General features: G+C 38.6%; 1 pseudogene; it reads right to left on the bottom strand.

The window, feature by feature from the left end:
• Positions 1-3,159: 3,159 nt before the first annotated feature.
• On the bottom strand, positions 3,160-3,758 carry LOC147632529 (copper chaperone for superoxide dismutase, chloroplastic/cytosolic pseudogene; annotated as a pseudogene).
• Between the last annotated feature and the right edge of the window lie 22,649 nt (positions 3,759-26,407).

Consider the following 26,407-nt stretch of genomic DNA (forward strand, 5'->3'; position numbering starts at 1 on the left):
GATGGGATAAAGTCTTGCGAGACTTCATACCACAAATAACTATGCCTTTTCTGGATGATGTGCCAATAAAAGGCTGTGATGAGAAAGATAACGATGGGAATTTGGATTCAAAAGGGTGCCGCAAGTTTGTGGCAAATCATATAAAAGATTGTGATATGATTCTATCTAGGCTTGAAGAGGTGAATCTTACTTTATCTGGATTGAAATCAGTGTTTGGGGTTGGTGAAGTGCTAATCATGGGGCATCTTTGTAGTACCAATGGACGCCGACCTTGTCCAGCCAAGATAGATGCAATACAAAGAATGAAAGAGATATGCATTAATGTTACAGAGCTGAGGAGATTTCTTGGTGCATGTGTCTTTTATGTTATATGGATCCCACATTATGCGCATGTAGCAGATCCTCTTTATCAACTTTTGAGGAAAAATCAAAAATTTTTGTGGAGTGCAGTACATATTAAAGCTATGCGGAAGCTGAAATGTCTGCTCCAATCATCACCTACTCTAAGGAAGGCAGATTATGAGTGTGGCAGACCTGTGATTGTTACAGTTGATACTAGTCCTACTGGGATAGGATGGGCAGTAGGACAAGATGATGAGGATGATCATAGGTATGTAATCAGATTTGGAGCAAAGGTATTAAGCATTCGTCAGCGAAATTATCCGCAGATCAAGAGGGAGTTATGGGGAATAGTCATTGCTCTAAAATGTGAAAAAGAATATCTTATTGGGGCATCTGTACTGTGGAAACTGATTGCTTGCCACTCCTTGGGATGATTGTAAGCTGTACCACTCCAGATATCGCTATGCTTAGGTGGATTGCCTATATCAAGTCACTAAATCCTGAATTTGAGCATATTGTGGGAAAAGATAACCCAGTTGCAGATATGCTATCAAGAGCCAGGTATGAAGATGAAGAAGGGATAATTAGTGACATTGATGATGTAGGTACAAAATTCTATACTACTGCATATGCAAAAGGGGACCATACTTGCTTATCAAATGCACTTGAGTCTTTTACTGAGGAAATGTATGAAGGAGATTGGTTGCTTATTGGTCAATACTTGAGTACTTTGATAAGACACGAAAATTGGTCTGACTCAGATTTAAGAGGATCCACAGAAAAGCATATGGGTATTTTCTAAAGGATGGGTACCTGTGGAAGCATCCTAAGCAGAGGAATGCTATGCCACAGAGAGTCATATGTGATAAAGAGACTCAAGGGAAGCTCATGAAAGAATTCCATGAGAGTCTCTGGGCTAGACATCGAAGTGTGTGGGCCACCTTTACCAAAATAAAGGAAAGATATTGGTGGAAAGGAATGTACAAGGATATTTCCCAATATGTGGAAACATGCATGGTATGTCAAATGTACTCAAATGTGCGACATCGTGATGGCTTGCAACAACCAACCTACCCACCTGCCATGCACTACAAATGGGTAGTGGATCTAGTTACAATGCCTTTGGACAAATCAGGTAGAAGGGCGTGCTCTTAGAACAAAGAGTACAGAAACAGTATGCAAATTTCTCTTGGAAGATGTGATTTGTCGGTATGGTTGTGCTGGGAAAATAACAGCTGATAGGGGTGAGCTAAATGTTGAAGAAGCAACGGAATTCTTCTCTAGAATTGGCATTAAACTATCCTTAACATGTGCTTACAACCCTGAGGGCAATGGTAAAAGTGAGCGAGGACATCCTCCAATCATTAAAGCTTTGGCTAAGGCATGCAGAGAAAGAATGCGAGAGTGGCCAAGGCTGCTACCATATGCTTTGTGGGCTGACCGTACAACTCATAGCTCAGTGTGACAGGATACATGCCTGCAGAATTAATGTATGGTCAGAAGCCAGTAATGCCAGTTGAAGAAGTAGTTCCAACTTTGAATGTATTACCTTGGGTGGAAGGATTGAACAGGGAAGACCTCCTTGCATTGCGAATAAGGCAGCTGGAGAGGAGGCCTGAAGATGTAGAGCTTGCTAAAGCTCGTTTGAAAGATGTAAGGTTGAAAAATAAAGAAAGATTTGATAGAAGACACAGACTCCGGCCAAAACCTATTGAAGAAGGTGATTGGGTCCTAATGTATGATATTAGCCTTGACAACCAGTTCACTGTTCAAAGAAAGTTTGCAAAAAGATGGTTTGGCCCTTACATTGTCAAGCATGTGCATGGAAATGCCACGTATACCCTATGCGAGCTTGATGGAATAGAGATAAAGAATCTTGTAGCAGGCAAAAGGATCAAGATGTTTAAAAGAAGGCAACTCCATGTCTAGAAATGCAAAATCCATCCAAGTAGCTTTTTTTTTTAACCAAAATAAAATCTAAGTCCCAGAAACTCTTTATACTTTTCTATTTTCATATACCAAGACTCCTCCTTGTGTTGCCGTGCTTTTAGTGAGAAGGAGTAGGATTACCCTTTAATGAACATATCATTAAAGGGTATATACTAGCAAAAACCAAGATGCCTTTTTTATGTGGAAATCAGTCTCACTTTATTTTGAGTCTCCTTGATCTTCCTCTCCTTCATAGGGCAATTGCTTTCATGTTTTGATCATCAATACAGCAGCTTATCTCGCCATAATATGTGTTGCATTAAAGACCGAGCTTGAATGAGAACCATCAATTGAATAGTAGCCACCAATAGCCACAAAGTATGCACCAACCTTTGCTTCTATGAAGTCCTTCACTCAGTTCACAAGAGGTTGTAGTACCGGAGTTGCCAGCCAGTCATCCTTTGCATGAATTCAGTAGCGCATCACTTCTTCTTTTGAATTTTTCAGAAAGCATATAACTGGATGGAGTTTCAATTCCTCTCTAATTTAAACCCCTACAAGGCTTGAACAGAAGTAATCCTCACAAAACGAGATATTCTACAAGATTCCCACTCTGGTTTTTTTTCTTCTCCTCGTTTCTGCATACCCCCCCCTCTTCTCTGCGTTCCTGGTTTTTTCCCCCATTTCTTTCTCGCAAGAGAATCGGCTCCTTTCGCTTTTGCAGCTAAAATTTTGAATTTCCCAAAATCGAAATACGCTTGTGCCTCCTTTTTTCCAGCTTAATATTCGGATATTCCATTTTTTTTAAAAGAACGTCTTTGTACTTCTGCCACGTAAGCCACCACCTTCGAACACGTTTCCAGCTGCAATACTGTAATCAAATCTCACTGTAAGTGCTCCAAGTAGAGGGCCTCATTGTATATAGCATTGTATTCTAGACCTTCACAAAATCGTTGTTCGTAGACTCCCAAATCACCGTGCCATCACAGGTACACAACTTCTTGTAATTTTCGCCCACGCCTGCACTCCGTGCAATAACAGTAGCTGCAATTCGAGGTCTACTCTTGTCCTCTGTTCCATAAACCACCAGTGCTCTCCCAGGTAAGTCTGCTACTTTCAGCATGGGCTCGAATCCGAAATACTCTGCTTTACCAGCAACGTTCACGACAAGAACTCCAAGGTCACCTACAGGTTCACTTAGAGTTGTGTCAAGTGAACTACTGTATATGTTGCCAGTATTAGCAGCACCTCGTGTTAAATCACCATATTCATTGATGGACCATCCATGAGGCCCTTCAGACAATCTGCTAAAATTAGCCTCAACACGTGCTAGCTCCATGCTTACTTGCACTATACGCACTACACCAAATATTTCTGGGCCTTTGAACTCGGCTACTGTGGCAGCATTTTGAAAATATTCAAGAGCGCCTTGGCCAATGAGTCTTGCTTTCCGACCAGTCTACTCTAGAGCTTCGTTCACAGCTTTCAAGCTTTTGCACATTAGGACCTCAATGGAAGGCTTCTTGGGCCCTTTTATTTGGCAGTTTAAGGAGTCAAACCTTTTCTCTCAAGAAGAAACGTTTTCTAATTAGAAGCTTCAAAACGGCTACTTTATTCGAATTTGAATTTTGGAGGGAAAATGGAATTTAAAATCTAGCGGACAAAACCATATCATGTAACATATCTATGGAAAGCTCTTGATGCGTAGATCACGGATCTATAATCTCCGCTCAAATCGGAGCTTGTATGTAGAAGTTATGGAGGTCTGAAAATTGTAAAATTGCCTCCCCCCTTTTTGGGGGAAAAAGTGCACCCTTTGACCACTCTTACACCTCTCTTACAAACCCAACATTTTAGTCCACATGGCAACCCCCCATTTGGCTATTCTTTAATCACCTTTATTAGGCTTGGGCAAATTAAAGGGCCCAAGAAGAACCCATTCACTTCCTAATGAGCTTGCTTTGCACCAGTTTCACAGATGCATGATTGCCAGCAACATGAAGAGGTGTAAGCTCATCATAACTGGGTGTATCAGGCCTATCTACTATGACAATGGAAAAAGTATTTCCCTTAAGCCGGTGTCCCTCCACCTCGATAAAACTATGCCCCATATTATTGAAAGGTCCCACATAAAAGGTGATATCATCTGGCATCAAACCTTCCAGTAGCATCAGTTGAAAAAAAAAAATCCAAAGCGTTCTCATTACATCCATTCTGAGTAAACGCAGAAATCATGGCATTGCATGAGATGACATCCCGAGAAAGCATTTCCAAGACACGATATCTTGAAAAGTCATTCTTTCAAAGCCAATCCTTGCATCATACATGCTCTCACATTTCCCATACATGTTGAGAAGGGTGTTCCCTACTACTAGGTCTACCATAAGCATAAAAACTCCATGATTCACACCACACTCATGTACAGAGGCTTCGAGACCTGGCTCAGCCTCAACTCGTCTTATTGAATCTCATTTACAATATGAACATATGTACTTAGACATCATATAATGACTCAAGACATGGCACTTAATCCCATGCATCTGGATTTGCATTTAATGGCCTCATATGCATGGTTTCACACCATAGACGTGCCATGGCACGACAACGTGAATGCTTTTATTGTGGTAAGCCTGGACATGTGCAGGCAGAGTGTTATAAGAAGCAGGCTGACATGCAAAATGGAAAATTGCAGCAAAACAACTATGCATCCTCAAGCAGAAATAATGAGGATAATGAAAGGTTATTTGTTATGCAGCATGTCGTGAATGCCATGTCTAAAAATGTTGAAGCAGCACAAAAAGATGATGTATGGTATGTGGATTTAGGTGCTTCGAACCACATGACAAGTCATGGGGAGTGGTTCAAGGAGATGAGTGAAAAACCTGGAAAGACTAGGTTTTGTGGAAACAGGGGATGACACTGCTCATCCAATTGCCCATGTTGGAGATGTGCCATTGTCTATGCACGATGGCAAAGTGAAGTACCTTGCAAATGTACTTCACGTTCCGAACATAACAAAGAATCTGGTTTCAGTTAGCCAGATGATTGAGCAGGGTTTACAGGTTCAATTTAACCCTGATGGTTGTTATGTTGAAGACTTTAAAGACAAGTGCAGGCTGGTTGCAAAAGGCAACAGAGTGGGCAGAATGTTTACGTTGAATGTAGACATGCCTGAAATGAGTGCTGCAATGTTTGCAAATGGTTCAGGAATTGTTGCAGACACAGACATTTGGCATAAAAGAATTGGACATGTGAATGTGCAGAGAATGAAGTCTATGCAGACTAAAGGAATTGTGACAGGGCTGCCAAAGTTTAAAGTGGAAGGTATGTAGAGAATATGTGAAGCATGCCAATTTGGAAAGCAAACAAAGCATGTATTTCCACGTAACAAATATGTGAGAAGAAATGCACTAGATGTTGTGCATTCAGATGTATGGGGTCCTACGAAGACCATGTCTATGGGAGGCTATGGGAGGCTGCAGGTATTATGTGACATTCATTGATGACCACACAAGGAAAGTGTGAGTATATTTCATGAAGGAGAAGAGTGAGGTGTTCACTCACTTTCAGAATTTCAGAGTTTTGGTTGAAAAGCAAATAGGGAAATATGTAAAGTGCCTAAGGTCAGATGGAGGGGGAGAGTAATTCTCCAATGAGTTCTCTGAATTTTTGAAGAAGAATGGTATTCGGAGACAGTTTACATGCAGATACACTCCGCAGCAAAATGGAGTTGCTGAGCGGAAAAACAGGCACATTGCTGAGATTGCACGAGCATTGATGGAAGAGAAAAATATGCCGCATAGCTATTGGGCTGAGGCTGTTTCTACAGCAGTATATATCATGAACAGGACTCCAACTGCAGCCATACATGATGTAACTCCAGAGGAGAGGTTTACTGGTAGAAAACCAGATTTGTCTCATCTGAAAGTTTTTGGATGCATTGCATATGTGCATGTGCCAGATGAGCTGAGAACTAAGCTGGATCCGAAAGCTGAAAAATGTGTGTTTATTGGATATTCCCTTGAGCAAAAGGGATACAGGTGTTATAACCCTGCTACACATGAGTTGAGGGTAAGTAGGGATGTTGTCTTTGATGAGATGAGCAGCTGGTATGCTGCTGAAAAAGAAGCTGTTGGGGCTGATGTGAGCGGAAGTGTGGTTGCACAGAATGCAAGTCAACAATCACAGTCTTTGAGTGGACCAGGAGAGTCCTCATCTAGTGGGTCTATTAATAGACCATGGAGTGGCAGGCTGCGTCATAATACCAGTCCTGCAAATGTGATTAGTATATCACGTAAAGAAAAAGAGAAAGTGGTTGAGCCCCTTGGTATGCCTGACATTTCTGCAGGGCATTCACATGTTGATAGAGAGTCTAGTGGCTCAGATATGAGCCTTGATGAGGAGCTTGGGATCCCAACTATGAGAACACGTGGTGTAAAGAAGGCTATGGAAGCCATGAATGAAAAGCTACGAAGATTTGGGAGAGTGAAAAATCCTGTGTAGAGATTTACCTATGATGGTTATGTGGCACATCACTATGCATATATGGCAAAGGTTGTGCAGGTTGTTGAGCCCACATGCATTGATGAGGTTGTTGGAAATGTGTGTTGGGAGAAAGCTATGGATGAGGAGATGAATGCACTATATGAAAATGAAACTTGGGACTTAGTGCAATTGCCTGAAGGCAAGAAAGCCATTGGATGCAAGTGGGTGTACAAAATAAAACATAACAGTGATGGAAGCATAAACAGATACAAGGCTAGATTGGTAGCCAAAGGATATGCGCAGACATATGGCATTGATTATGAGGAAACTTTCAGCCCAGTTGCCAAGATGGCAACAGTGAGAGTTGTGATAGCAGTGGCTGCATCAAAGCAATGGTCTTTACATCAGATGGATGTAAAGAATGCATTTTTGCATGGGGATTTGCAAGAAGAGGTGTATATGTTGCAGCCACCTGGTTATGAGGATGTGAGTCACCGCGAGCATGTTTGCAAGTTGAAGAAAGCCTTGTATGGCTTAAAGCAAGCACCAAGAGCACGGTCTGACAAGATTTCTGAATATCTTGTCACTATTGGCTTTCATGTATGTAGCCAATGCAGATTTCTCGCTGTATGTGAGACATGGTGATAGAGGGGTTGTGCTTATTGTCATCTATGTAGATGACTTGATCATTACGGGGGACCATGATGTAGAGATCTTTGATGTAAAGATCTTGCTTAGACAGAAGTTTGAGATGAAGGATCTGGGGGAGCTCAGATATTTCTTGGGCATTGAGGTGATTAGGTCACCCCATGGTATTGGATTACTGCAGAGACAGTATGGCTTGGACATGTTGTCCAAGTATGGTATGATAGGCTATAAGCCTATCTCAGTGCCATTGGATCAGAATGGCAAGTTGAGTGCAGACTCGGGAGAGATTTTGGAGGATCCTACTATGTATAGACGCATAGTAGAAAGCTTGATATACATGACGATCACCAGGCCAGATTTGAGCTATGCTGTTGGGTTGGTGAGTCAGTTTATGCAGGTTCCAGGAAAATCGCATTTGGATGCATTGAGATGCATACTAAGGTATGTGAGGTCTACTTTGCATTGTGGACTATTCTATGAGACTGGGACAGAGATATGTGTACATGGGTACACAAATGCTGATTGGGCTGGTAGTATCTCAGATAGAAGATCTACCAGTGGATTCATGTTTTCTTTGGGGAGTGCTGTTGTGACTTGGAGCAGCAAGAAGCAGCCTACAGTTGCTCTATCCAGTACAGAGGCCGAGTATAGAGGAGCTACTATGGCAGCATGTGAGGTAGCTTGGTTGAGAAAGCTACTTGCAGATTTGGGTCTATCAGTGGTGGATAGACAAGTTGTCATTTTCTGTGACAACATTAGCAGTATACAATTGGCCAGGAACCCAGTTTTTCATGCTCGTACGAAGCATATAGAGGTCCACTACCACTTTGTCAAAGAGAAGGTCTTGGCAGGAGACCTTGACCTTGTTTATAGGATCAGGTAGCTGACATCTTCACCAAAGCATTGGGTACAAAGAAGTTCCACAGATTCAGGGCTTTGCTTGGTGTACATGAGATGGAGTTGAGCTCAAGGGGGAGTGTTGAGATATCGAGCTCATCTAGTGAGGCGGTGGATACACAGATGACCCGCCTGGGGGATAGGCCCCACACTTACACCAGTGGCATGGTTGGTGAGATCTTGGGTGATAGGCCCCACACTTACACCACTGGCATGGTTGGTGAGATCTTGGGTGATATGCGGCCAGTGTGGGATGATAGGCTGTGTGACAGCCATTCTAGAGACTGGCATAGTTATAGCGCCAGCTCATTTAGTTGGGTTCACACTATAGAGAACCCTTGTATGTATTTGGTTGAGTACCTTTCATATTGTGTGTACTCTTATCTTGTATATGGTGTGTTGAGTGTTGAGTAGAGAAGAAGAAGATTTCCAGCCTCTCACCTTGTGTGTTCTCTATTAGGGTTTTGTGAGTGTGTGTGTGCTTGCAAGAGCTCAAGCTCTCTTCCCCCCTGCATCTTTTCAGTTTACTCTCCACTTATTTTTACAATTCAATGCTTTGTATTGTGAAGAGCTTGTTTCCCTCAATATTAATATGTTTTCTTACATGGTATAAGAGCTCAGGCTCTAAGAAAAGGTTGTTTAAAAGTTTGATATTTGTTATTTGAAGGCAAATTTGGAGTGATGGCCCAACTTGTAAATAATGCAGTCGCTCATGCTAGTCCTCCACATTGGTGATGCAAAGTTAGAATATGGAAAAAATTACACTCTGTGGCCCAACTTGTAAATAATGCAGCCGCTCATGCCCGCCGTCCTCCACATGGATAGTTAGATGGGAAAAATTACACTTTGTGGAAGTTCAAGATTAGGTATATTCTTGATTTAAATGAGTTGTGGGAATCACAACTGGGGTTAATGCAAAGTCGGGTCCTACATTGATCTAATAGATCTACTATAGACCATACCACCAGATCCTTCTCTTGCTTTGGAGTGGAGGTAAAGGAATACATATATGTTGTGTGCTATCATTACCTAGCGATGATCTTGATTCAGTATACTACCATAGCTTTTGAAGCATGGAAAGTTCTTAAGGACCAATATGAGATGGGGAATCAAACAAAGATTCAAAACCTTTGGAATCATCTTGTACCAAAAAGGCATTCTAAAGGAGAAGCAATAGAGCAGTTCTTATCGTAAATAAAGAATTTGTAAGTTTATATGGTGGTAGTGGGGATCATAAAGACTAGTGAAAACTGGCACACACATGTGCATCAGAGTTTCCCCCCCTGAAGTATGATAGTTTGGTGACCTCACAGAACACATAGATGCATGATGGTGGAGGAGGAGATGCATTTTAAATCTAGATATGGTCGTGATACTGCATTCTCCACAAATCTGGTGAAACAATGCCATTCTCCACAAATCTAGTGAAACAATGCCATTCTCCACAAATCTAGTGACACAATGCAATGATACTGCATTCTCCACAAATGAAAAGAAATGAAAAGGGAAAGAGAATGAAAACCCTTCTGCTTCTGAGAAGAAGAGAAAATCAAAGTTAAAGGGCTTCTCTACTATGACAAGTCTTGTCATGTTATCAATTTATGTAGGTTGAAGGAAGAAGATGCAAACAATAGCACTTTGAAGCCTTTTGGGAAAAATCTTGAAGTGGAATGGGAGCTGCTTCTAGAAATCCAAGAGATTTATGTAAAGGTAGAACATTCATAAACATCTAGTATTTCATGGATCATCTCGATAGTGGAGCATCTGGATAAATGATTAGTCAAAAGGACTAAGATCCCTCAAGCCTATAGTGAGGGAGTCCATACTGGTAACAATAATAAGGAATGATGCCAACAAATACCCAACCTTGAGATTAGGTATAATTTTTTTCCTAGCTATAGTGATACTTAGAAGTTATCTGATGTCTTTTATGTGCCAAAGATGATTCATTAGTTTCACTGACCCGTGACTTGATAAATGATTAGTCAAAAGGACTAGGTTCCCTCAAGCCTATAGTGAGGGAGTCCATCCTGGTAACAAAATAAGGAACGATGCCAACAAATACCTAACCTTGAGATTAGGTATAATTTTTTTTCCTGGCTATAGTGATACTTAGAAGTTATCTGATGTCTTTTATGTTCCAAAGATCAAGAGGAATGGTTCATTAGTTGCACTGACCCACGACGTAAAGGTTCTCTTTGATAAGACTAGTGTGCAGTCATCATAGATGCAAGAATGATATCATGGGGAGAGGAATTTAAGTAGAATAACTTTTATGATTTATCAAAATTTGTAGTCCGAGTTGATGATGTTGGGACAAGCAAGCTATACCAAACAGAAGGCAAGGAATATGAAGAAACCGGGAAACTTTGTACGCCAGGAACAAAACATAGGTATAGATGCTCCAAAATCAGCAAAACACTGATTGAAATCAGAATTTCAGTGCCCTCCTCAAGTATAAAACTGCCTCCAAAGCCACAATCCACACAAAACCCCCTCTACAAGTGATCTGTGTCCATTGTGGAAGAAAACGCAGCCAAACAAGGGCTACAGACCTGAAAATTTAGGCCGACCAGTGTCCACACCTCCTATGAGGAAAAATGCTGAAGAGAAGGTACCTTCAAGTCCAACGGGAGGAGCCCAGGTGAAGGTAGAGCTACCACCTGAAACAACTCAAAAAAACGCAGCAACCATGGCTACAAATCTGAAAATGCAGAAGTGTTTGGGACAGGAGATAGGGCAAATTCTAGAAAAGCAGAAGAGATATGGTACCATCAAGTCCTCATATCAATAGAAATAGCAAACCTGCTATACTGTCCTGCATAGAACAGGCGGCTCACACTACAAGGGGGTAGATGCTGAAAAATGTTGTAATCTGCTATAGAAAACACCTGTAGAAAAAATGCTGCACTCTAGGTGCTGCAGCCCTGAAAATAGAGCAGAAAATAGGTGAGGGGGAAGTCTCAGGAGGTCAAACTGGCTATGGATGACCACGGGCTACAATGGAGAAGCACTTGAAAGAGGCAAGCGACCAACAACAACCTGAGAGAAAAAAATGCAGCTCTGTCCACCTTGCTGAAAACCCAAAAATGCAGGAGGGAGCATCCAACACTGTTCTTCATCGGCGCTCTGACACCATGATAGAATGTGCAGTGGAAGAAGGGAAAGTGGAAACATAGGAGAGAGAGTGAGAGAGAGAGATGGAGAGGAGAACCTGCTCTCAATATCATCATCCAAAGGAATACATGTCCTGAGCAAGAGGGGAGAAGGCCTCGTATGTGAGGGACTGCAGCAAATAATGCTAAAAAATGACAAAGGAGTGAGGGTATGCCGGCTATATAGATGCCCAGAAGTAGGCAGCCAACCAGCTCACGGACTAGGGAAAAAACCTCCACGACTAGGATAAAAAGTGCCCAAGACTCCATAAAATGGGGATAAAATATGGGTAAAATAAGTGAGGGGTGAGCAGCCCCTCTAGCTAACATGGTCAGCCCTAGAGGCTAAAATAGGACACCAAACAAGAAGCCAGCCAACAAGGAGATGATGTCTAACATTATGCATCTTCTCTTCTTTGTGATTAAAAATTAACTTTGTCTTTTGTTCACTAGTATGGAAGAAATATGCTGACTGGGAATTCTTTTTGATTAGCAAAGCATCCTACAGCATGCGCCGAGCTAGGACCATGTGAAACAACGATGCCGTTCTTTAAACCTGAGTTTAGTGAGTCTTTAGTAATCCTTTAAAATAGCATACATGAATATGAAAGAGATGTAGTAGAGACGACACCAGATGGGGTCCCGAATTACCCACTGAAGTCCCCTCCCCCCCTACGAGCAGGACTATTTGCTTTATTTCTTCATTTGGAGAATTGTATACAAGCTGAACTGAGTCCACAAGATTGAGTAGACAAACTGACTGACTTCCAAACGCAAGGACAAAGCGACCAAATGCTGGGCAAAACTGTACATTTGAAGCTATCTTCGAGAGAAATACATTGGCCCGAGACTAAGGGAAGGTGTGTTGAATACTCTTGAAGAGATTAAGCTTCTTTGCCTTGGGCTAAGAGCACAAGTAGGGCTGTAAGTATGCACAGGCAACGTGCTTGTTGACCTTGATCCTGAACTCGAATCATCTAATCTTAAACTTGAAGAAGAACATCTTGCATTTCTTGAACTAATTGATCCGCTAATGCCACCTTGTGTTGAAGATCAAAGTTCGATGGCACAATTGGTGTATGACCATAAGTGGCTTGAAAAGGACTCATGCCTATTGTTGTGTGATGAGAATTATTGTAATAATATTTTCCATCAATGGTAGATAATCTTCCCAAGATGCGAGGCGAGACTGAATATAATGTCTGAGCACCTTGTCGTGCATTCATAACTGGCTGAGTGAAGATATACTTCAAGGAATGATGATCTGTCTTAACAACATAATCTGTGCCTAGAAGATAGTGTTTCTAAGCTCAATAAGTATGAACAATTGCCAAGAATTCTTTATCGTATACTGGATAACATGTTTGAATTGTTGAATGCTTGACTGTCAAAAGGCAATGGCACAGCCTTGTTGCATGAGAATTGCGCCAGTTGCAATATCAAAAGCATTTGTCATGACTTCGAAGATTGGGGTCTGCAATTGCTATTACTGGGATTGTTGTCAAAGCAATCTTTAGCTTATCAAAGGCGTGAGAAGCATCATCTGTCCATGGAAAAGTAGGGGTTGACTTAAAAACCTCTATCAAAGGTGCTGCGATTCTCGAAAACTTAAAGACCTTTGTATGATAAAAATTGGCCAGATCCAAGAATGATCTGACATCATGAATATTTTGCGGTGTCAGCCAATCTTGAATAACTTGTATCTTCTTAGGATCAACAGAAATGCCATCAGTTGAAATGATGTGTCCAAGGTACTCTAGTGATGTCTTGAAAATTTCACTTTTCTCTCGATACGACGACTGACAAAAAGTGCATTATCTCGCAAAACCTGAAAAACTTGATATAGATGCTTTTGGTGCTCATCAATTGAAGCACTAAATACCAGAATATCGTCGAGATAAAAAATCCATGAACTTGTCCAGAAATGGTTGAAAGAGGTCGTTCATGAGACTCAAGAAAGTTACCGGGCATTGGTTAACCTGAAAGGCATGACCAGATACTCATAATGTCCATACTTCATGCGAAAGGCAGTCTTGTGCTTCCCACCTTCACGAATACGGATCTGATGATATCCAAACTTGAGATCAATCTTGGAAAATAATTTGGCATGAAGCAACTCGTCAAATAATTCATTAATTCGAGGAAGAGGATATTTATTCTTGATGTGGTCACTTTGTTGAGAGTACGATAATCAATGCAAAGTCGCATTGACTTATCTTTCTTTTTCACAAGCAAAATTGGTGCACCAAAAGAATTCTTACTAGGATGAATATGACCTTTGTCCAAGAGTTTTGTTAACTGGTGTTGAATTTCTTGGGATTCAGCAAAAGAGACTCGATATGGAGCATGAGTTCATGGTGAATTGCTAGGAAGTAAATCAATCGGATGATCCACTGGACGTCGAGGAGGCAAAATTGGAGGTAGTTCTGCAAGAAGCAAATCCAAATGTGGGGCAAAGAATGGTTGAGTCAAATATGCCACTTTGGAATTCTGGTCAGGCACCGTCTCCTTTGCATAGAAAACCATCAAGAGTGTTAAAGAGCAACCGGCCTTACAAACCCACCACTTTGCTTGTAATGTGGACAAGGTTGGTGTGGAGGGTTGATTGCGAACACCTTTGAGATTGATGTCCATACCATCTTTGACAAACTATAAAGTCTGGTTGCGGAAACTGATGAGAGGATTATACTGATGTAACCATTGTTGACCCAAGATCATATCTGTGAGATCCCTGTCCCCACCATGCGACAGATTTGAGGTAATAGCAGCGGAAGTAACACTTCATGCGCGGGGCAGGGACCCACACTCGATGCCTCGCCCATGGATATCCGGAAAAGAGACTAATCCGTCGGTAAACCGAAACCAAAAAAACTTCCTTTACCCGGAAAGCACAGGCGATTCCACCAGGATAACTCTTTACTCTAACGTAGTCAAGATCATTACTGATCAAACTGATCTGACTGCACCTTTAACGGTACTTGGTCAAATCAAGGAAGAAACTTGCACTTGGATCATTGGGATCAACGCTTTTTTCCCCATCAAGAGGCACAGCCGTTGATTCCTATCCATAGAACAATTTCTATCTGGGATTTACTTCATCTATCATAATAATAGAAATTAAATCTCGATTTACGGATCCATCAGTCCAGCCTAACCCCATCTGATCCCATAGGTTAGCCAACCGCCCAACCACTTTAGTGATGGAATCCAATTAAGAATTTGGTTAGGTTTTGTCCCGGGTACCAAGGAAAAGAGTTCCAAGGCCCCCTAGCCGGAAGTTCATACAAACATAAAACTAGTCACACCACTTACACACCCAATATGAAATTGCCTTTTTCTTAGCATCAACTAGCTTTAAAACAATCCTTTAATAAAACCATTATGTCACTGATGACAATCCTTAAAGTCTCTGGTTGAATCCTTATTTCCAGTCATTCTTTCATCGGTGTACTTATGGCATCATTGGCAACCAGAACGCTCACCACCTGTTCTCTCAGGGGCCTTTTCCATAGTTCCTAGCTCATAGTAACCGGCAATATATTCATATAATAGAATGGAATCTCCGTGGAAGATCAACAAGATCAACCCACAGATCCATATAAAAGAGCCATGGACTCATCCGTTGAGGACCAGCAAGGTCAATCAACCAGATCCATGCCCGATCTCGGAAAACAACTCTTACTCCTTGTTCCAATATCTTCCACGATGCACGTGTGGGTATCTTCGGTGACCTAGAGCCCGAGCACCGTATGGTCAGCACCCTCTAGGATCCTTCTCGCAGGTGACCTAGCGCTTCACTCATAAGCCGCTTCCTTGGTCCCTTATCCACCGTACCGGAAGCTCACCATTTAAATCGAACCGAGGCTGGTCAAGACCTCTGTGAGATCCCTGTCCCCACCATGCGACAGATTCGAGGTAATAGCAGCGGAAGTAACACTTCATGCGCGGGACAGGGACCCACACTCGGTGCCTTGCCCACCACGGATATCCGGACAAGAGACTAATCCGTCGGTTTGTCCAAAACCAAAACCGAAAAAACTTCCTTTACCCGGAAAGCATGGGCGATTCCACCAGGATAACTCTTTACTCTAACGTAGTCAAGATCATTACTGATCAAACTGATCTGACTGCACCTTTAACGGTACTTGGTCAAATCAAGGAAGAAACTTGCACTTGGATCATTGGGATCAACGCTTTTTTCCCCATCAACAGGCACAGCCGTTGATTCCTATCCATAGAACAATTTCTATCTGGGATTTACTTCATCTATCATAATAATAGAAATTAAATCTCGATTTACGGATCCATCAGTCCAGCCTAACCCCATCTGATCCCATGGGTTAGCCAGCCGCCCAACCACTTTAGTGATGGAATCCAATTAAGAATTTGGTTAGGTTTTGTCCCGGGTACCAAGGAAAAGAGTTCCAAGGCCCCCTAGCCGGAAGTTCATACAAACATAAAACTAGTCACACCACTTACACACCCAATATGAAATTGCCTTTTTCTTAGCATCAACTAGCTTTAAAACAATCCTTTAATAAAACCATTATGTCACTGATGACAATCCTTAAAGTCTCTGGTTGAATCCTTATTTCCAGTCATTCTTTCATCGGTGTACTTATGGCATCATTGGCAACCAGAACGCTCACCACCTGTTCTCTCAGGGGCCTTTTCCATAGTTCCTAGCTCATAGTAACCGGCAATATATTCATATAATAGAATGGAATCTCCATGGAAGATCAACAAGATCAACCCACAGATCCATATAAAAGAGCCATGGACTCATCCGTTGAGGACCAGCAAGGTCAATCAACCAGATCCATGCCCGATTTCGGAAAACAACTCTTACTCCTTGTTCCAATATCTTCCACGATGCACGTGTGGGTATCTTCGGTGACCCAGAGCCCGAACACCGTATGGTCAGCACCCTCTAGGATCCTTCTCGCAGGTGACCTAGCGCTTCACTCATAGGCCGCTTCCTTGGTCCCTAATCCACCGTACCGGAAGCTCACCATTTAAATCGAACCGAGGTTGGTCAAGACCTCTGTGAGATCCCTGTCCCCACCATGCGACAGATTCGAGGTAATAGCAGCGGAAGTAACACTTCATGCGCGAGGCAGGGACCCACACTCGGTGCCTTGCCCACACGGATATCCGGACAAGAGACTAATCCGTCGGTTTGTCCAAAACCGAAACCGAAAAAACTTCCTTTACCCGGAAAGCATGGGCGATTCCACCAGGATAACTCTTTAACGTACAGTCAAGATCATTACTGATCAAACTGATCTGACTGCACCTTTAACGGTACTTGGTCAAATCAAGGAAGAAACTTGCACTTGGATCATTGGGATCAACGCTTTTTTCCCCATCAAGAGGCACAGCCGTTGATTCCTATCCATAGAACAATTTCTATCTGGGATTTACTTCATCTATCGTAATAATAGAAATTAAATCTCGATTTACGGATCCATCAGTCCAGCCTAACCCCATCCGATCCCATGGGTTAGCCAACCGCCCAACCACTGTAGTGATGGAATCCAATTAAGAATTTGGCTAGGTTTTCTCCCGGGTACCAAGGAAAAGAGTTCCAAGGCCCCCACAGATCCATATAAAAGAGCCATGGACTCATCCGTTGAGGACCAGCAAGGTTAATCAACTAGATCCATGCCCGGTTTCGGAAAACAACTCTTACTCCTTGTTCCAATATCTTCCACGACGCACGTGTGGGTATCTTCGGTGACCCAGAGCCCAACACCGTATGGTCAGCACCCTCTAGGATCCTTCGCAGGTGACCTAGCGCTTCACTCATAGGCCGCTTCCTTGCTCCCTAATCCACCGTACTGGAAGCTCACCATTTAAATCGAACCGAGGCTAGTCAAGACCTCAGCCGACCTTGCTACGCGAGACGTCCTCCATTGACTCTCCGTCAGCAGTTGCAACTTTATCAGTTCGGTCATCATGACCTTAAACCTCAAGACGGTCAAAATGCTTCCCCAGCATTCTTGACATAAAACAGTCATTTACAAACAGTCACAAAATACAGTTTCTATAACGAACTCTCGTCTTTCCACATTATCCACTCTCGGACCACATTACTTATTCCCTATTACATTCAATGTGTACTTATTCTCATCCATTCACTCATATAGACTACACATTATCTCACATACACCTTCATATTCATTATTCCACATACATATCCATGTTCGTACGTCCACATCATACATCCAATTTCACATTCATACATACGCATCTACATGCATACATCCACATCCACATTCATACATACGCATCTACATGCATACATCCACATCCACATTCATACATCCACATCCACATCCACATTTATACATCCATACCTCCATTTCCACATCCACATATCCACATTCATATTCATACATCCACATTCACATGCATACATCCATTTTCACATCCTCATTCACATACATACATCCACATCCATATCTACATCCATACATCCACATCCACCTCTTCATTCCCATTCACATCCATACATCCACATCTACATACATACATCCATTTTCACATCCTCATTCATACATACACATCCACATACATACATACACATCCGTATCTACATCCATACATCCACATCCACATCCACATTCACATTCATGCATATACATCTACATGTATACATCCACATCACATTCATACAACCATATTATATCCATTCTCGTCCTAACACATCCCATATACATCTTAACACATTCTATCACATCTCATACACATCTCATCACATCTTTTCACATCTCATACACCTCTTATCACATCCTATCACTTCCCATATGCATCTTATCAAATCTTATCACATCTCATACACCTCTTATCACATCTTATCACATTTCTTTTTTAAGAGAATTCTTATATTTGATATAAGATTTCTCTACACATTTATTTATGCATAAATTCCATTTAAGGAGACTAACACTTTCGAAATTCCATTTAAGGATACCAACACATTTATTTATGCATAAATTCCATTTAAGGAGACTAACACTTTTGAAATAAAAATCAATCTTTTATGCATCTTCTTATGCATAAATTCAATTTGGTAGGAATTACACTTTTAGAATAAAAGAATTTCTCTTATGCATCTAAGTTATGCATAAAATCTATTTATGATGAAAATCACACTTTTAGTATAAAAAGAATATCTTTTATGCATACCTCTATGCATGAAATCCAAATATAATAAAAGTAACACTTTTATAATAAAATAATCAACTTTTATGCATACCTCTATGCATGAAATCCAATATGATAAAAGTAACACTTTTATAATAAAATAATCAACTTTTATGCATATCTCTATGCATGAAATCCAATATGATAAAAGTAACACTTTTATAATAAAATAATCAACTTTTATGCGTACCTCTATGCATGAAATCCAAATAATATGATAAAAGTAACACTTTTATAATAAAATAATCAACTTTTATGCATACTTCTATGCATGAACTCCAATATGATAAAAGTAACACTTTTGATATAAAAAAATTATCCTTTATGCATACTTCTATGCATGAAAATAAAAAATGATAAAAGTAACACTTTTGATATAAAAAAAATTATCCTTTATGCATACTTCTATGCATGAAAATAAAAATGATAAAAGTAACACTTTTAATATAAAAAAATTATCTTTTATGCATACTTCTTTGCAAGAAAATTAAAAATGATAAAAGTAACACTTTTATGTTAAAATAATAATCTTTTATGCATAGCTCTATGCATGAAAATCAATTATGCATAATATCAAAATCAATTTCTCTATGATTACAATGAATATCTTTCAATTATACTAGGATGATAATTCCTAGAATATGGTAGGAAGTCCTCTTTTCATGCTTTGAATGAAATTATTTTAGCATAATTTTTATAAAAATTTTACCACAGCTCCGCTGCTATGACTGATAAATCTCAAATTTTCTAAGGGATAAAGTTATCATTAAGGAAATAAATAGAATGATCCCTAATTGGATCATTAATCCATAATGTATTGAATCATCAATATTCATGAAATACATAAACTAAAAGCATAGAAAAAAGCCATTAATTTGGCCTCAAGCATAGATTAATCTTGGATTAAGGAAAAGCTTTATGAAAAGCTTCATTTGGATTGAGAATGGGTCAAGAGTATGACCATTTCTTGAGTGAGAGAGAGAAATTACATAAAAACCATTAGAATTAAGCATAAAAGAAAATTTATGTAATTCTTAACTATCATTAATCAATTTACTTCAATAGCATTCATCAAATTATATAACTCTTCACTACCATTCATCAATTAACTTCAATAGCATTCAGAAACCATTCCAATTAAGCTTCTCAAGCTTGAGAGGGGTTGAGAAGAGAGAAACATTGAGAAATTATAGAAAATGATCAAAATTCACTAATTACCTTACAAATTGCTTGATTCTTTGTTCACGGTAGAGGCCCCCAACCAATCAATTGGTTAAGTATGTTGATGGAGCCACCAACGGGGATTGAAGAAAGAGGGAAGCTCCAAAAACTAGTGAATTATTAATGAATTCACAGTTCTTGGCTTAGGTGGAGTAGAGTAACGATGCATAAACACTATCTATTTTTCAACAAGGGGGAGGCTTCTATTTATAGGAAAAACTGAGCTCCTAACCAAACAAACTGATTCTAGAATTTTCCAAATCAGTTTGGTCAATTTTTTATCATTTTTAGGTCTGTTAAGCTAACTTTTTGGAACTAGACTTGAATTAGGAGAGAGGAGAGATGAAATATCTCAATTTTTATGAGTTTAAAACTCATTCAAGCATGTGAAATATGCACCTCCTTTAAAGAACTCCCCTTCCTTACATATGTGTCAAAATGGAATCATTATACCCAAAATATCTCATATTTTTTAATATTGCTCATAGTTTTTTACTAATAAACCTTATACATTTTCAACTCTTCATCTTATGTGAAATATGCACCTCCTTTAAAGAACTCCCCTTCCTTACATATGCACCTCCTTTAAAGAACTCCCCTTCCTTACATATGTCATATTTTTAATATTGCTCATAGTTTTTTACTAATAAACCTTGTACATTTTCAACTCTTCATCTTATGTGAAATATGCACCTCCTTTAAAGAACTCCCCTTCCTTACATATGTCATATTTTTAATATTGCTCATAGTTTTTTACTAATAAACATCGTACATTTTCAACTCTTTATCTTATGTGAGCATTTACTCATTTTTTTGGGTATCTTCTTTACAAATTGGATTTATCTCCTCCCTACACATGGATTGATGCTATTGGCCCATAGGAACCTTAATTGGACCATAATCCAAAAATTTCTGAAAATCTAGACCCTTAGACTAAGGTCCTTTATACCCATTTCTAATTAATTCCAATTGCACATTGGAAAGTTCTTTTTGAATTTCTGTTTCAGGGGAACTTATTTTAATAAGATGAGATATTTTTCTATCTAAAAATATTAAAAATCTGAATATTCTCTCTCTAGAATATTTTCTCCCTCTAGGTTAAAAGAGTTAGAAACAAGTCTTTTATATTTCTGAAGAGGGATTGATTATAGGAGAAGATGCTGTACATTTTGAGAGGCTGGGGAGGAATCTTACAACCTCGGCCGACCTTGCTACGCGAGACGTCCTCCATTGACTCTCCGTCAGCAGTTGCAAGTTTATCAGTTCGGTCATCATGACCTTAATCCTCAAGACGGTCAAAATGCTTCCCCAGCATTCTTGACATAAAAGAGTCATTTACAAACAGTCACAAAATACAGTTTCTATAACGAACTCTCGTCTTTCCACATTATCCACTCTCGGACCACATTACTTATTCCCTATTACATTCAATGTGTACTCATTCTCATCCATTCACTCATATAGACTACACATTATCTCACATACACCTTCATATTCATTATTCTACATACATATCCATGTTCGTACGTCCACATCATACATCCAATTTCACATTCATACATACGCATGTATATGCATACATCCACATCCACATTCATACATACGCATCTACATGCATACATCCACATCCACATTCATATATCCACATCCACATCCACATCCACATTCATACATCCACATCCACATTCATACATACGCATCTACATGCATACATCCACATCCACATTCATACATCCACATCCACATTCATACATCCACATCCACATCCACACATCCACATTCATATTCATACATCCACATTCACATACATACATCCATTTTCACATCCTCATTCATACATCCACATTCACATACATACATCCACATCCGTATCTACATCCATGCATCCACATCCACCTCTTCATTCACATTCACATCCATACATCCACATCTACATACATACATCCATTTTCACATCCTCATTCATACATACACATCCACATACATACATACACATCCATATCTACATCCATACATCCACATCCACATCCACATTCACATTCATGCATATACATCTACATGTATACATCCACATCACATTCATACAACCATATTACATCCATTCTCGTCCTAACACATCCCATATACATCTTAACACATACTAACTCATCTTAACACATTCTATCACATCTCATACACATCTCATCACATCTTTTCACATCTCATACACCTCTTATCACATCCTATCACTTCCCATATGCATCTTATCAAATCTTATCACATCTCATACACCTCTTATCACATCTTATCACATTTCATATCTTTTTTAAGAGAATTCTTATATTTGATATAAGATTTCTCTACACATTTATTTATGCATAAATTCCATTTAAGGAGACTAAAACTTTCGAAATAAAAATCAATCTTTTATGCATCTTCTTATGCATAAATTCAATTTGGTAGGAATTACACTTTTAGAATAAAAGAATTTCTCTTATGCATCTAAGTTATGCATAAAATCTATTTATGATGAAAATCACACTTTTAGTATAAAAAGAATATCTTTTATGCATCTCTATGCATGAAATCCAAATATAATAAAAGTAACACTTTTATAATAAAATAATCTACTTTTATGCATACCTCTATGCATGAAATCCAATATGATAAAAGTAACACTTTTATAATAAAATAATCAACTTTTATGCATATCTCTATGCATGAAATCGAAATATGATAAAAGTAACACTTTTATAATAAAATAATCAACTTTTATGCATATCTCTATGCATGAAATCCAAATATGATAAAAGTAACACTTTTATAATAAAATAATCAACTTTTATGCATACCTCTATGCATGAAATCCAAATATGATAAAAGTAACACTTTTATAATAAAATAATCAAGTTTTATGCATACTTCTATGCATGAATTTCAATATGATAAAAGTAACACTTTTGATATAAAAAAATTATCCTTTATGCATACTTCTATGCATGAAAATTAAAAATGATAAAAGTAACACTTTTGATAAAAAAAATATCCTTTATGCATACTTCTATGCATGAAAATTAAAAATGATAAAAGTAACACTTTTGATAGAAAAAAAATTATCCTTTATGCATACTTCTATGCATGAAAATTAAAAATGATAAAAGTAACACTTTTAATATTAAAAAATTATCCTTTATGCATACTTCTATGAATTAAAATTTGATAAAAGTAACACTTTTATGTTAAAATAATAATCTTTTATGCATACCTCTATGCATGAAATCCAAATATGATAAAAGTAACACTTTTATGTTAAAATAATAGTCTTTTATGCATACCTCTATGCATGAAATCCAAATATGATAAAAGTAACACTTTTATGTTAAAATAATAATCTTTTATGCATAGCTCTATGCATGAAAATCAATTATGCATAATATAAAAATCAATTTCTCTATGATTACAATGAATATCTTTCAATTAATCTAGGATGATAATTCCTAGAATATGGTAGGAAGTCCTCTTTTCATGCTTTGAATGAAATTATTTTATGCATAATTTTTATAAAAATTTTGCCATAGCTCTGCTGCTATGACTGATAAATCTCAGTTTTTCTAAGGGATAAAGTTATCATTAAGGAAATAAATAGAATGATCCCTAATTGGATCATTAATCCATAATGTATTGAATCATCAATATTCATGAAATACATAAACTAAAAGCATAGAAAAAATCCATTAATTTGGCCTCAATCATAGATTAATCTTGGATTAACGAAAAGCTTTATGAAAAGCTTATTTGGATTGAGAATGGGTCAAGAGTATGACCATTTCTTGAGTGAGAGAGAGAAATTACATAAAAACCATTAGAATTAAGCATAAAAGAAAATTTATGTAATTCTTAACTATCATTAATCAATTTACTTCAATAGCATTCATCAAATTATGTAACTCTTCACTACCATTCATCAATTAACTTCAATAGCACTCAAAAAAAACCATTCCAATTAAGCTTCTCAAGCTTGAGAGGGGTTGAGAAGAGAGAAACATTGAGAAATTATAGAAAAGAATCAATATTCACCATTTACCTTACAAATTACTTGATTCTTTGTTCACGGTAGAGGCCCCCAAACAATCAATTGGTTAAGTATGTTGATGGAGCCACTAATGGGGATTGAAGAAAGAGGGAAGCTCCAAAAACTAGTGAATTATTAAATGAATTCACAGTTCTTGGCTTAGGTGGAGTAGAGTAACGATGCATAAATACTATTTATTTTTCAACAAGAAGGAGGCTTCTATTTATAGGAAAAATTGAGCTCCTAACCAAACAAACTGATTCTAGAATTTTCCAAATCAGTTTGGTCAATTTTTGACCATTTTTAGGTCAGTTAAGCTAACTTCTTGGAACTAGACTTGAATTAGGAGAGAGGAGAGATGAAATATCTCAATTTTTATGAGTTTAAAACTCATTCAAGCATGTAAAATATGCACCTCCTTTAAAGAACTCCCATTCCTTACATATGTGTCAAAATGGAATCATTATACCCAAAATATCTCATATTTTTTAATATTGCTCATAGTTTTTTACTAATAAACCTTATACATTTTCAACTCTTCATCTTATGTGAAATATGCACCTCCTTTAAAGAACTCCCCTTCCTTACATATGTCATATTTTTAATATTGCTCATAGTTTTTTACTAATAAACCTTGTACATTTTCAACTCTTCATCTTATGTGAAATATGCACCTCCTTTAAAGAACTCCCCTTCCTTACATATGTCATATTTTTAATATTGCTCATAGTTTTTTACTAATAAACATTGTACATTTTCAACTCTTCATCTTATGTGAGCATTTACTCATTTTTTTGGGTATCTTCTTTACAAATTGGATTTATCTCCTCCCTACACATGGATTGATGCTATTGGCCCATAGGAACCTTAATTGGACCATAATTCAAAAATTTCTGAAAATCTAGACCCTTAGGCTAAGGTCCTTTATACCCATTTCTAATTAATTCCAATTGCACATTAAAAAGTTCTTTTTGAATTTCTGTTTCAGAGGAACTTATTTTAATAAGATGAGATAATTTTCTATTTAAAAATATTAAAAATCTGAATATTCTCTCTCTAGAATATTTTCTCTCTCTAGGTTAAAACAGTTAGAAACAAGTCTTTTATATTTCTGAAGAGGGATTGATTATAGGAGAAGATGCTGGACATTTTGAGAGGCTAGGGAGGAATCTTACATTCTCTCCCACTTGAAGAACACGAGATGCCCTCATCTCGCAAACTGGGGGTAATTTCACAAGATGCAAAAGTATAAGACTGAGAGAAAATTTTTTAATTAAGATTAACCACCAATTAAAAAAGTCTCAAGAGAGCAAGATTCAAGATAAGAACAAGATTTAAACTTTATTCATTCTCGGAACTTATACAGTAAAGATAGAAGAACTCTTTACACTTCCATAAGCCCGTCCATCATATGATCACAAAAGCAGCACTCACAAGCTGCGCATGTATAAGGTAACTCATCTATGGGAATAATTCTATTGGTTATTGCCGCACCTATCTCAGTGGTATGAGGTGTTCTAACAAAAGGACCTCTGAGAGGCAAGCCAAAAACGGGGTAAAGACATATCTTCTGATGAGGAAGAAAACACGCCAGTAAGAAGACCCACTCAGAAAACCCAAGATGTCTTGATCTCATGACGCAGTAGTATCGGGGACCCAAACCCAAAGCTTCAATAACCATGGCCAAGCGGACATTGTTACGAAAGTGCTGCTGACCCCAGGGTGTTACTCTAGTTATGTCTTGATAGGTCCGCCATTTTGTCTGCGCTACAGAAGTTCCCAAGTGAGGGAAAAGTGAGCGCTCATACTGTTCTATAAAATCTTTCTTCACAGACTCTCTTGCGTCTTGAAGGTGAGAAATCATCATGGATAAAACTAATTTCTGTTGCCAAGCCATGAAGGAGATTAAGAAGAAGGAGATCGATTGAAGTAAGATTACTGTGAGCGATAAGTAAAAGTTACGACTTATATAAAGGAAGGAGTTAGCGTAACCTAGAAGCCAACGGTATCTTGCCACTGAAGTTTTACCGTCTTTCCATGATTTGGGTTTGGCACATATTTCTATAGAAGGCGTTAAGAACTTTAAGATGAGGAGATAAAAGAAGTTAGTAGGTTAAGCCACTTACTTCCTTTGGTCCACAATATCTGGGGGATAATTACTTATACTCCCCTAGAGATAAAGAAATTCTTTTGGTCCGTATTCAATTGAAGACTATAACTGCTTCTTTGATTTCTCTGACTGTCCTCTTCTTATCCGTATATTGTCTCTATCAATCCTAGGCAGCGTTTATATCTTTATGAATTGCTTGCATCTGATGCTCTAAGTCGCCAAGCATTTGGCTGGTCATCTCGACCCTAATCAATGGGTCGGATCTAGTTAATGGAGTTAAGCAATCTTGTCCGAGACGGACCCTGATTAGATTGGTATGAAGGAATTGGTCTCTGAATTTGGGTTCTAGACTTCCTTGTG

This window comes from Cibotium barometz, chromosome 13 (genome assembly GCF_041138505.1).
Source record: "Cibotium barometz isolate CiBa-2024 chromosome 13, ASM4113850v1, whole genome shotgun sequence".
NCBI classification, from domain to species: Eukaryota; Viridiplantae; Streptophyta; class Polypodiopsida; order Cyatheales; family Cibotiaceae; genus Cibotium; species Cibotium barometz.